The following is an 11887-nucleotide window of genomic DNA, read 5'->3' as shown; positions in this document are numbered from 1 at the left end:
ACTGTCAAGGAATAATAAAAAAAAAAAAGTCCATGTCAAAATTCTATAGGATATAAAGATGACATGTCAACATTTTATAGAAAATCCATAAACGTCACCAACAAATGTGTAAATTACATTCTTGAGGTTCACATACAAAATCTATTCTGACCATTACGGCCTGATTCTGAGAGAGCGCACACAAGCTCCTTCCTCTGCAATGCAATCAGATGTGCGCGTGTAGATTAAAGAAACATTGTGTCAAGCATCTCTCATTGGCTGCGACACGCGCACACACACACACACACACAAGCCACATTTCATTTAACACCTTCAAAAAGAACAAATCTGCTGTCTGACCCCCTCTCACATTCTCAATGTTTATGCATAATTGAAAATCATTATGTAAAATATTTCACATTTTCTAGAGCGCCCTTTGTATGTCACGGGGAAGAAACACTTAGACAGGCATGAGTCCTTCATCTAATCATCCGTCTCTCTGTGGTCCTCACACTCTGTAATCTGACTGACACAATAAAGGACATTTAGCCCTTACAAAGGCCTACCAGTCAGAGTGCCTGCCCTGCCTCCTTATCTCTCAAGTGCAGCCATTACCACGGCCTCTTCTTTTTGGACACAAGGCGTCATTTCAAGAGCATAAGTGTGGGATCGTCAGGCATAAAATACTGCCTTTCCACCTTGCGAATGTCCTATTTACCTTGGTGGGTCAGGAGATGTCACCACCAACCCCCTTTAGCTTCCTTGGAGAGGCAACTTTGCTTGGATGAACTTATTTGGTAGATGCATTTATCCAAAATGAATTACATAGTTCCGCAAATAAAATGCTGAGTTAAAAGACAAAGACACAATAGTTACATGACAAATGGGGCCTTCCTGCTCAGAGAAACACAGCAAAGCTATTCAATTTGCCGCATCTGCACCGTTTCAATAATTCATGGCGTTTGGTGGCATTTTAATGTTTTATAAGTAAATTGTGTACTCTTATGGAACACGGAAAGGCATTTCATTTGCAGCTGTTGGATGTTCACTTTATCTTTCATAAACAAGCTAAACACGGATGCTGCCGTAATGTGTTTTTGCACTGCCTGTTAACCCTTCATTGTGCTTGCCTGCGTTAGTCGCCTCGGTGTTTACAGCAAATAAAATGCTGAGTTCAAGACAAAGACACAATAGTTGCATGATGAATGGAGCCTTCCTGCTCAGAGAAACACAGCAAAGCTATTCAATTTGCCGCATCTGCACCGTTTCAATAATTCATGGCGTTTGGTGGCATTTTAATGTTTTATAAGTAAATTGTGTACTCTTATGGAACACGGAAAGGCATTTCATTTGCAGCTCTTGGGTGTTCACTTTATCTTTCATAAACAAGCTAAACACGGATGCTGCCGTAATGTGTTTTTGCACTGCCTGTTAACCCTTCATTGTGCTTGCCTGCGTTAGTCGCCTCGGTGTGTTGTTTAACAAGGAAAGCGGTCCAAAACCATTTGCTTTCACACCCTCGGTCTCTCTCCAAAGATCCCTCGGTGTTGATGTCATGCTTGACACGAGGCCATACTGTGAGTAACTCCATATGAATGCCACAATTAGCAACTACCTCACACGGTTTTAATAACTTATCATTTAGGACGTGGCTAAAGATAATAAAAAAAGCAACCAAGGGCACAACGTCTGCATTTCGATTCCACGATTCCATCATCTGTGTTTGCGTTCAGCTCTGTGACTGATTATCATTACCTTTTCTTGCAAATATCTGGCTCATTATGACTAGCTAGCTGCCAACGCGAGCACACCAAGCCCATCTCTCTGGGAGAGGAGGAGAGATAGGCCCAGCACAGCCTCCTGCATTTGGCTATTAAGCACAATGAATGTGCTGCTTTGATATTAACATCTGTTCATCAGGGATGGAGGCTGGATAATCACCCCTCACACCTTCTGTTTCTACACTCCAACTCCGGCAATCACGACCATCATTTGGCAGCTGGTTGAAGCCACTAATGTCTCTCTTTTCCCTACATTCTCTCATTTCTCTCTCTCTCTCTTTTGCTCATTTCCCACGGCTTGTTTTTTTAACCCTCCATAACCCTTTTATCCCCACTCCAACTCCGGCAATCACGACCATCATTTGGCAGCTGGTTGAAGCCACTAATGTCTCTCTTTTCCCTACATTCTCTCATTTCTCTCTCTCTCTTTTGCTCATTTCCCACGGCTTGTTTTTTTAACCCTCCATAACCCTTTTATCCTGCTTTCCTCTTCTCACTAACAATGTTTACATTCAAAGATGTTCATCAAGTCAAGTCAAGTCACCTTTATTTGTATAGCGCTTTATACAATACTGGTTGTGTCAAAGCAGCTTTACAGTGTTAAACAGGAAAACAGTTTGCCAATAATGCAAGAAGACAATGACAGAGTCCTTTTTTTCAAGCTAAAGTCAGTTCATTGATGATTCAGTGATGTCATCATCCAGTTCAGCTCTCTTCCAATAGTGTCTGTGCAATCAGTCCAGTGCAATCAATGCAAATTTAGTTCAATCTGATTGCAGATTCTTAACATATTATTTACTTGTAGCATAATATCTCACCTCTTTTTACCTCAGGAAGTTCGTAATACCTGGAGAAAGCTATCCATTAGCATTTCCGTTTATATCTTGAGTGGTTGCGAATTTTCTCTAAAATACTGCAGAGTTTGATTGGACAAGAAGCCGTTGCTGTCAACCATGAAAGTCATGTGAAGCAAACTATTCTAAAAAATATTGTAACTATGAGTTCCGAGCATGCAAATGGCAGAGCAAAGATGTTTTCACGTAGACACTTTTATTTTAGATGATACATGATTCGTGACACCGTAAGGTGCGTGTCGATTTGATTGATTTGAACTCGAAATATGAACCCTGCTCAAACCACAGCTTGATTTCTTTTCCAAATGCAATGTCTATGGTAAATCCTTGGTGTCTCTCTACATGTCTGACTCCAGAATGAGTTTAGTCGAACACAATGCGACAACCAATGTGAGAATTGAAGAGGTCACGCAGTTGAGATGCCTGCAGTGGTTTTGCCATGTCTGTTAAAAAGCACAACCTTCGGTTGCCCCGTCAACTCCTCTAGCATCAACAGCCGACCAAATGGATGGTACAAAGATCTGGGCCAAAGAAAACATGGTCCAAACAAGTTGAAGATGATATAAAGAATAGCCAGCTCAAATTCCACCAAGATTACTCCAGCAGCACCCACAACAGAATGTATGCTCAGGACACAGCTTGGGATCAAAGTGATGTGACGTGAATTGAAACATTGCAAAAACACTTATTATAGAGAATATAAATATACCTATAAAGTGGAACGCAAGTGTGTAGTGAATTATAATGAATGATTTTGCAAGTTATATTCATTTTACAATCTGTATTTTAATCATTTCAGAATTGTAATGTACCCAACAGCTGATAGACAACAAGTGTGAAGTTAATCACTTGACTTTGACCGTTTGCTTTATGTAACTCAAAGATTTATTTTTGGTTCCATATACAGTATACATAAGTGTCAGAAATGAATAATTTTCATCATTTTGAATTTTGATGTAGCTATTTAGTTTTAGTGTTCACAATGGATATTTCTTGTTTTGTTGAAGCTACTTCAGTGTTATGTATCCAACCTGAATATGTGTCATGTCGTAATAATCACTGCTTGATTTGGAGGTATGGGTTTCCAGGTGCACAAGAAGGCATTAGTATTATGCTTAGTTGCATTTCATTATTTCCCTTATCATTATTCACAATCTGCTGAAGATATCCATATACATGTGCATTAGATGAATTCCAATATTTCTGCACATACCAAAAGCGCCATTTTAGTGTCAACCATATCAAGGCAGCATGAAGTCTTTTCAGAGAAATGGAGACTAACAAAGTTAGGCATCTCAGCAAGGCACCTCAGTGCATAACTGACAAGTTTGCCTTTCTGACATATCTAAACATGTAGCAAAAAAGCTTTCTTCTCATAGTGCTAGCTTTACTTGGCAAAAGAGACGAGAATTTGAAACAGCCCGAAATGTTATAGTGTAAACATTAAATATTAGCTTAATACCCATTCTTTCACCAATAAATACATATTTCTGAATTAGATTCAACGTAGTATTGCACTGTTCACATTTATCTATGTATTGGTTAGTTAGTTTGTTTGTTTAAACTGAGAAAGCAGTAGGATTCAAACATTTACTTGCCGATTATTTTTCTATTTAACAGACATTTTGAGACATTTATTTCAAACGGTCTTAGAATTTTCTTTTTTTTTCCAATTAATCTTTTAATTTCGATCAGTTGGAATGTATGCTCAGATCTTATGATGAAAACAAACCATTGGCCTTCTTCGTTCTGCAGACTCTGGCCACCAAACTTTGGCACACTGAACTGAACAACAAACTTATTTATGACACTTTTTCCATCTTTCAGATGTTTTATGGTCATAATTGGTCTCTTGATGTGACATCTCAATTACTTTTTGGAATGTGTCAAGATTCGAGTCGTGCATTTTTTGGCTGTAACATTCTCACACAGACACACGGTCGCTGCACACACAGTTGGCCTGACTGTAAGTAACTTGTCTTTCTGATGGCGGTAAGCTGTTAGATTTACTGATGGGGTCTATGCGCCTCTCACTGGGTGGTGGAGCTAAACTTGCTCCGCTGCATCAGCCGCAGATGTTGTGAAGAGCAAAGCAGTTACAAGCATGTGCGCGGCGTTCAGAAATGGAGAGTGATTCCCTCCGAGACGCCAGATGACATTCAGGTCAATTTAGCAGTTAAATAAGAGTGAGTCCTCTGGGGGATGCTTGTTACAGTTATTTCTGAGGTACTATTCATATTGTTTCTCAGTGCGCTTTTTGATACCAGCTAACGCAGCAATGAGTAACCAGTCTTAAGTTTGAGTCATCATGGGTTTGTACATTTTTTAACAATGTTTCTGAGGTGCATGAATCAATTAATGTGAGATGTAACATACCCTGTGTGTTGTCATTTCACGCATGTCTGCGGTGTGTGCTTTATGCAACTTTTTCTAAAAGTAAATGACTTGAATTTCTGTGTGTACATGTGTTTCTGAGTGAATTGGTGGCTGACTAAATACTTTTTTGCCCCACTGTACTTACAAAAAAGTACCATGTATTTTTATTTTATTTGTATTTAATTGTAGCATTTTTCACATAACCCATACCATGTAAACACCATGGTAAATTTGCTGTGACCTTTTTTTTACGACATGATAATAGTACTACGATTCTTCTTCTTATAATTATTAATTTAAATAAAACAATAATATAGAGTTCATAGTATGATCAGTAAAATAAGTAATATTGTGAAATATTGCAATTTGAAATAACTGTTGTCAATTTGAATATATTTTAAAATAGAATTTGTTCCGTGGATGCAAAGCCGAATTTTTAGCAGCCATTACTCCAGTCTTTTTCATTACTCATTGCGTAATTGATTGTGTCATTGTCACATGATCCTTCAGAAATCATTCTAATATGAATTAAATATTATTTATCTATTTATTTATTTATTGGAAACTATACTACATTTAAGAATTATTTGATGAACACAAAGTTCAAGAGAACAGCATGTATTTGAAATATAAAACATTACTAACATTTTTTTTTTGTAACATAAATGTCTTCACTGTTAATTTTTGGGCTTTTTGAATTGCTGAATAAAAGTATTTCTTAAAAAAAATCATAGTCTTTTTTTTTTTAGAACAAAATGCTGGTAGTGCATTTATTTTAGTATTTATTTTTGTCACAAATGTAACTTTAGCTTGTGTGTTATACTTTCAATGCCATTGCTGTTGTTCTAAATTAGAAATAATATAATAATAACAGACTGTGTTCCAAAAAAGTACAACAGCATTACCATCTAGCACCACTGAATCATGTTACCATCAGAGTACTTTCAATATGTACAAGTTTGTGAGTTTGTCTGTGTTGGTTAATGTGTCATATGGCCTACTACCCAGAGTTTTTTGTGTGTTTGACTGAATTTTTTTTCAAAAACATACGATGCGTGTTGTGTGCTTATGCTCATGCCAGCACGCTAAGGTCTGAGTATCGGCCAGCGTCAGCTCCGGCCTGACTGCTTGGCGTTCTGCTCCTCCTTCTGTCACACACAGGAAGAGCTTGACTCCAGCATCTGTGTCTCTGTTCGTTATGTCTAAATCAGCACTCTGCGCTCTGACAGAGGACTGGAACAGAACATAATGTCTTCTCCCTTTGTGAGGAGCCATGGCGGCTCAGCATCCCTACAAGTGGGGGAGCGAGAGAGGAAGCTGTTCTCTGAGGACATTTTCAAACGGCTGTCAGACCCTTCTTCCAACGTTCGGGAAACCTGTGCCATGCACCATGCTGATTTGTCACTCAAAATGGCTGACATGGCTTGTTATTGTATGAAAGGTTGATTTTTTTTTTCACCTCTCTCTTTTGACTGTTTATTTTTTGCTGGTTTTACTTTGCACCAGTCTTGTAGAGAGCGGCAGAGAGTGCATGAATCTCATGGGTGACCATGTGCAGGTTGACTGCAGCGTTTTACCATATGTTCATAGCATACATGGCATGTGGGGGGGCTGGGCCAGTGTTGCATGATGGAATATGAGGCGGATCTACTGTGTTTAACTGTATATACTTACATATCTGTTTATGTGTCGTGCAGTATTTTCTAAAAAAAACGCCTTGCATTGTAACACATGCATGTGTATTCATATCATCAGCACAGGAAGTTAAACAGACACCAGCAAAGTGTGACCAGGAGGAATTTGGGTGTAAATGTTTCGTTGTCATTCTTACCTTACAAAAAAGATGTTTATTCAAGTGTGCTACTAGAAGTCTTTTTATGCACTTATCAGATATATATGTAACAGATTACTACTTAAAGGCAGGGTAGGAGATTTTCGGAGAGGCTAGCAATAGCAAGCTAGCTTTGAAAGTATAAGCTCCCACCCTCCCTGCAAATCCTAAAGCCACGCGTCCTCCAAAACACATGAACTCGCAAGTATAAATGCTTAAGCTTATACTGATAAAGTATATAGAAAAGTCTAAGTATATTTGGCTTGTAGCTTAATCTTTTGAACAAGTCGTTTTGTGTAATACATAAACAATTGGCATAAATCCAATTGTAGTGTACATAGGAGTTAACATTCAAGTCAATCTAAAGTAGTTAAAGGTACAGTATATTTCAAGTATAAAAAAGTAATAACTAAAGAAGAACCTAGTAGTATTCTACAAGTAATATATAAATAGTAAAGTATTATTATGATGTAAAGTTCACCTAAAGAAAATTTACACGTATACATATAATATAAAAACGATTAATCTAGTAGTTTACTGAGAGTATATGTCAAAGTGTACTTTCATAAACTAAGCCGTTGGATAGAAGTGTATAGCTAGTATACTTACAGTATATCTTTATGTTCACTTGTAGTATACTTCACAGTATATTTGGAATACAAAAGAAAAACTAGATGGACACAAAATACTTGAACTTTAGTTTAGTTGACTTCGTTTTTGTAAGAGTAAATCATTTGCTGCTCTCAACTTATGTAAAATGGATGGCATTTTGTCACATCTGTTTTAGGTTTTGTTCATGTTTGCATGTATTTTTAAAGTTTGTCAGTAGAACACATTCTACAGATTATTGCTATAATGTCACATGTTTATAAGTTGAGAGCAACCTTGTGTTGCAATATGCCATATGTGATTAAATGACTATCAATCGTATTTTCTTTCTTGGACAAAGCAACATAAAAGCTTCAAATAATAAAAGTACATTCACAGGCTAAAGAAAGTTATTATTTATGGTTTTCCAGCCTTGCGTGTTTAAAACTCTGTGTTTGCATAGTGTATGAATATGTGTGTATGTATGTCTTACCCCTGTTGTTTGTTTGTGTTCCTTTTTTAATTGAAAAATGTCGACTCAGATTGTCTCCATCTGTTTTGTGAAAAGCAGCGTGACCACAAATAACTGACCTTTTGAAAATATTCTTTAGCACTGAGGAGCTGTAACTGAATAGCAAATACACTTCAAAGGTTTGACTGATGCTGGCATCTTATTACAGCAAATGAGGCTACAGTTATAAACACTGTACTATTTGTACCTAAACGGGTAAATGAAAATAGTTCAACATAAACTTACCAATTTCTAAAGTATGAAAAAAGACAATATTACTCCATGAAAACAATACTGGGCGGGGGGGGGGTTGTGTTTATTTTTCTCAAGTGTGTTAGCTTATACTACACCTATAAAAAGACCAAAGTAACTTTTGGAAGATATTCTCATTAAAAATGATAGTCTTCCTATTCTAGAAAAACAGACTAGAGTTATTGATGACGTCATCCTGCACTCATGGGCATGACCAAGTTCCTGCCCAATGGACTACTTGCACTGAGCCTTGTGACGCACTTTCGTTTTGAAATAATACAGCTCAGTTATTTCCTGTTATGTGTATTTTCAATGTGCCGTAATCATGTAGTTGACTTAAATGCCTATTCAAATGAGATTCCATGGGATGGTTTCAAAATTCGGACATTTTCAGAGACTCGTTTAAAACTTGTTTTAAAAAAAGACTTTAAGTTTGAATCCAACATAAGTCGATCTGATAAAGTAGTGGCTGGTAAACATATCTGATTTTTCACCACAGGGTGTCAGTGCCTTAAACTAGTAATCGCAACACTGCAGAATGTGTGAGATCTGATGAATAAGATCAGAATGAAACTTTATTTATCTGTATTAAATATGTTAGTCACTATTCTGTGCCATTTTTCATTCACAATCATTTCACTGTATGCAATGCCAAACTATGAATATTCAATAGTCTCACTGTCAATGCTTTACTGTTTAATTAAACAGTAAAGCAAAACAAAATTAATTAAATATTTAACATCGTTACATTTCTTTAAGGCAGTTACCGTACATTCATTCAACCATTTTAAACTTTGGAATAGGAGCACCAACACACACAAGCAATAATGCTTATGGCGAAAATTAGCTGTGGTTTTACTACAAATAAAACCATAATAAATCACAAATTAACTCGGGTTTTCTACACTAACCATAGTTCAACCATGGTATTTAAATTTGGTTATACAAATGGTAAACCGCAACAAACAAAAAAAAACATGGTTACTACTTTTACTATAGTAAAACCATGGTTGTTTTTCGTAAGGGTTTTATCAGTCAAATTAATTTAAAACTGTAAATTCAACAGGTATGAAATATGATCAGTAAGATAAAAATGTGAAGACAAGCGCTGGACCTCGGCAGGTTAGTGGGGAAATATATTTATTTATTATTTAGAATGCATATTTGGAAGAGAAATATATGCAGGAACATTTCAGCAGGTTGAAGATAATTCATGTTAATGCAGCGAATATGACTAATTGTTTTTTTTGTTTTAATCGCCAGCCCTAAAGCGTAGTAATAATCTGCTTTCTCATGCAGAAACGGTCTGTATGTAGGTGTGCTAAACGACGACCGGAAACTCCAGAGCTGAAGGCCTACTGAGTAGAACGCGGAAGTAGTTGTGCGAATAGTCCATTCAATACTTTGTAGAATGAGAATAACTTGCTACCTAGCACGGTCCCTCATTAGTCCCAGCTGCAAGATTCTGTAATCTGAGGTCGAATTCACATTCAACATTCTTAAGAACCAAATTTTATTTAAAAAAAACATTGTAAATAACCTGTTAAATTTGAACTCAAACTTGTCTTAAATTCTCAAAGGTAAGACGTTCAATGAAATGATTGGGTTGTTTCAAATATTAAAGCTATAATTCACATACAAATTATGATGATTATTATTATTATTGTTGTTGTTTTAACTTACTCACCCTCATGTCATAAGACTTTGGTTAAAATATATTTTATTTGGTTATGATATATTAAGATATTCTTAACAAAGCAGTTTCTGTCCTTTTAATGTATATTATACTAGGGATGTGCACGATTACTCAGACAGTGCTCAATTTTGATGAAAATAGTATGCATTTATTTTGATTATTACAATAATCTGCAAGCAGTGCAAAAAAGATGGCCTTCAAGGGATTTTTTTTTATTGAATTGATCAGCGAGTCTTTGGCAAGAACCTACAAACATTGAGATAATGAAAAATATATATTTTTAAGAATATACTTGAGAGCCTCTTAAGTGCGCTTACACACTGAGAAAAAAAGGTAACACCTAAATTAACTAGCTTTATAAGAGTCAAAACTATAATTTAACATCGCTAAAACATCATATATGCATTGATTTATACCAACAAAAACATTTTTATGGGCTAAATCAGGTAGAAATGGCTCTTTAAGAAATGGCTCATTCTGATGAACGTCTTAAAATCTATCTTAAAAGGGTCATATGATGCAATTTCAAGTTTTCCTTTCTCTTTGGAGTGTTACAAGCTGATTGTGCATAGATAAGATCCCTGAAGTTGCAAAGACTAAAGTTCAAAACCAAAGAGATATTCTTTATCAAAGTTAAGACTCTGCCACGCCCCCCTAAAACGGCTCGTTCTAACACGCCCCCACATATCTACCTCACTATGTGGAAATATTAGCATAATGTGGCCCAAATGTGCACGCAAGGCATGGTTTCAGTAACCGCAGTTAGTGTTGAAGCAGCCGTGTCAGGGAGACGCTGTGTGCTGTCACTTTGAAAGATGAAGCTCGCGATTATGGTAAGGGGCGTTACATTTCCGACGAGTGCTTGCGGTGTTCGGCCAATCACAATGCACTGGGTCAGCTGGCCAATCAGAGCAGACTGCGCTTGTCGGAAGGAGGGACTTTGTAGAAAACGAAGCGTTTGAGAGAGGCGGGGCATAGAGGACCTACAATAATGTACAGTATTTGAAAAATAATGTGTTTTTTCAACATTAAAGCATGTCAACATATTCTGTTACACCAAATACACAAAATAATGATCTTTAAAAAAGCATCATATGACCCCTTTAAGAATTCTCTTAACTTCTTTCTTAAGAAGACTTTGGAAGATAAATGGGAATGCTAATGGATAGTAATCTCCAGATATTGCAGACTTCCATATCCGACTAGCAATAGCAAGTAATACGTCATGGCTCATAGCTGTGACGAAAACTAAAGTCTATTCGCTATCTAAAAATGACCTACAACATCTTCCTGCTTCAATATTAAGTGTGCCAACACTAGAAAAGAAAACTGTGCTTGCTAAACAATTCCATGAGGTCTGTAATACTCTTTTATGTTCCAGTATAAAGCAACATTTTAACATCCTCCGTAAGTTGATTTCCACACTACTCTGCATTTCCATAAACAAGCCGTTGGTGTTTGACTTTTACCTCCAAATGACCGTTCTTCTTTTGACATGCTTCACGGACTTCACATTTCCCTCTGCTTGTCCAGGCTGTAAATTAGATTGTTTAAAAGTCATTCTGCACACCTTAATTGACATTGTTTCCCTCACATCTTGACCTAACTGCCCATGGCAATGTTCATTACCCCTGTTTCTCTCGCGTTCCCTCACAGTCGCTGCATTTCACATGTATTCACCTCACATCTCCTGTAAGTCGCCCCCGAGAGAGGGAAAACCTCTCCATTACTTCTACATCTCATCTCAGACTTAATGGACAGCATTCAGCATTTCACTCTATTCTTTTTCCATAACATCAACATTTGCCTCTCTGAAATGAATGCTAAAATATGAAAATAAAGAAAACAAAGGCAGATGGTTCAATTTGCCTGTAGTGCTGCACTGAGGTGTTAAAACAATGCCCTTATGTGCTTGGCTCCCAGTATCAAGATGAAACACGGGCAAAGCCATAAACACATACACCGTCGGCCCCGGTCCAGTGTCACATGGATAAACAGGGCCAGATGAGAGAGATGGAT

The sequence above is a fragment of the Sinocyclocheilus grahami genome, unplaced genomic scaffold, assembly GCF_001515645.1.
Source record: "Sinocyclocheilus grahami isolate Dianchi unplaced genomic scaffold, SAMN03320097.WGS_v1.1 scaffold608.1, whole genome shotgun sequence".
NCBI classification, from domain to species: domain Eukaryota; kingdom Metazoa; phylum Chordata; class Actinopteri; order Cypriniformes; family Cyprinidae; genus Sinocyclocheilus; species Sinocyclocheilus grahami.
Note: the sequence above shows the minus strand (reverse complement) of the source record.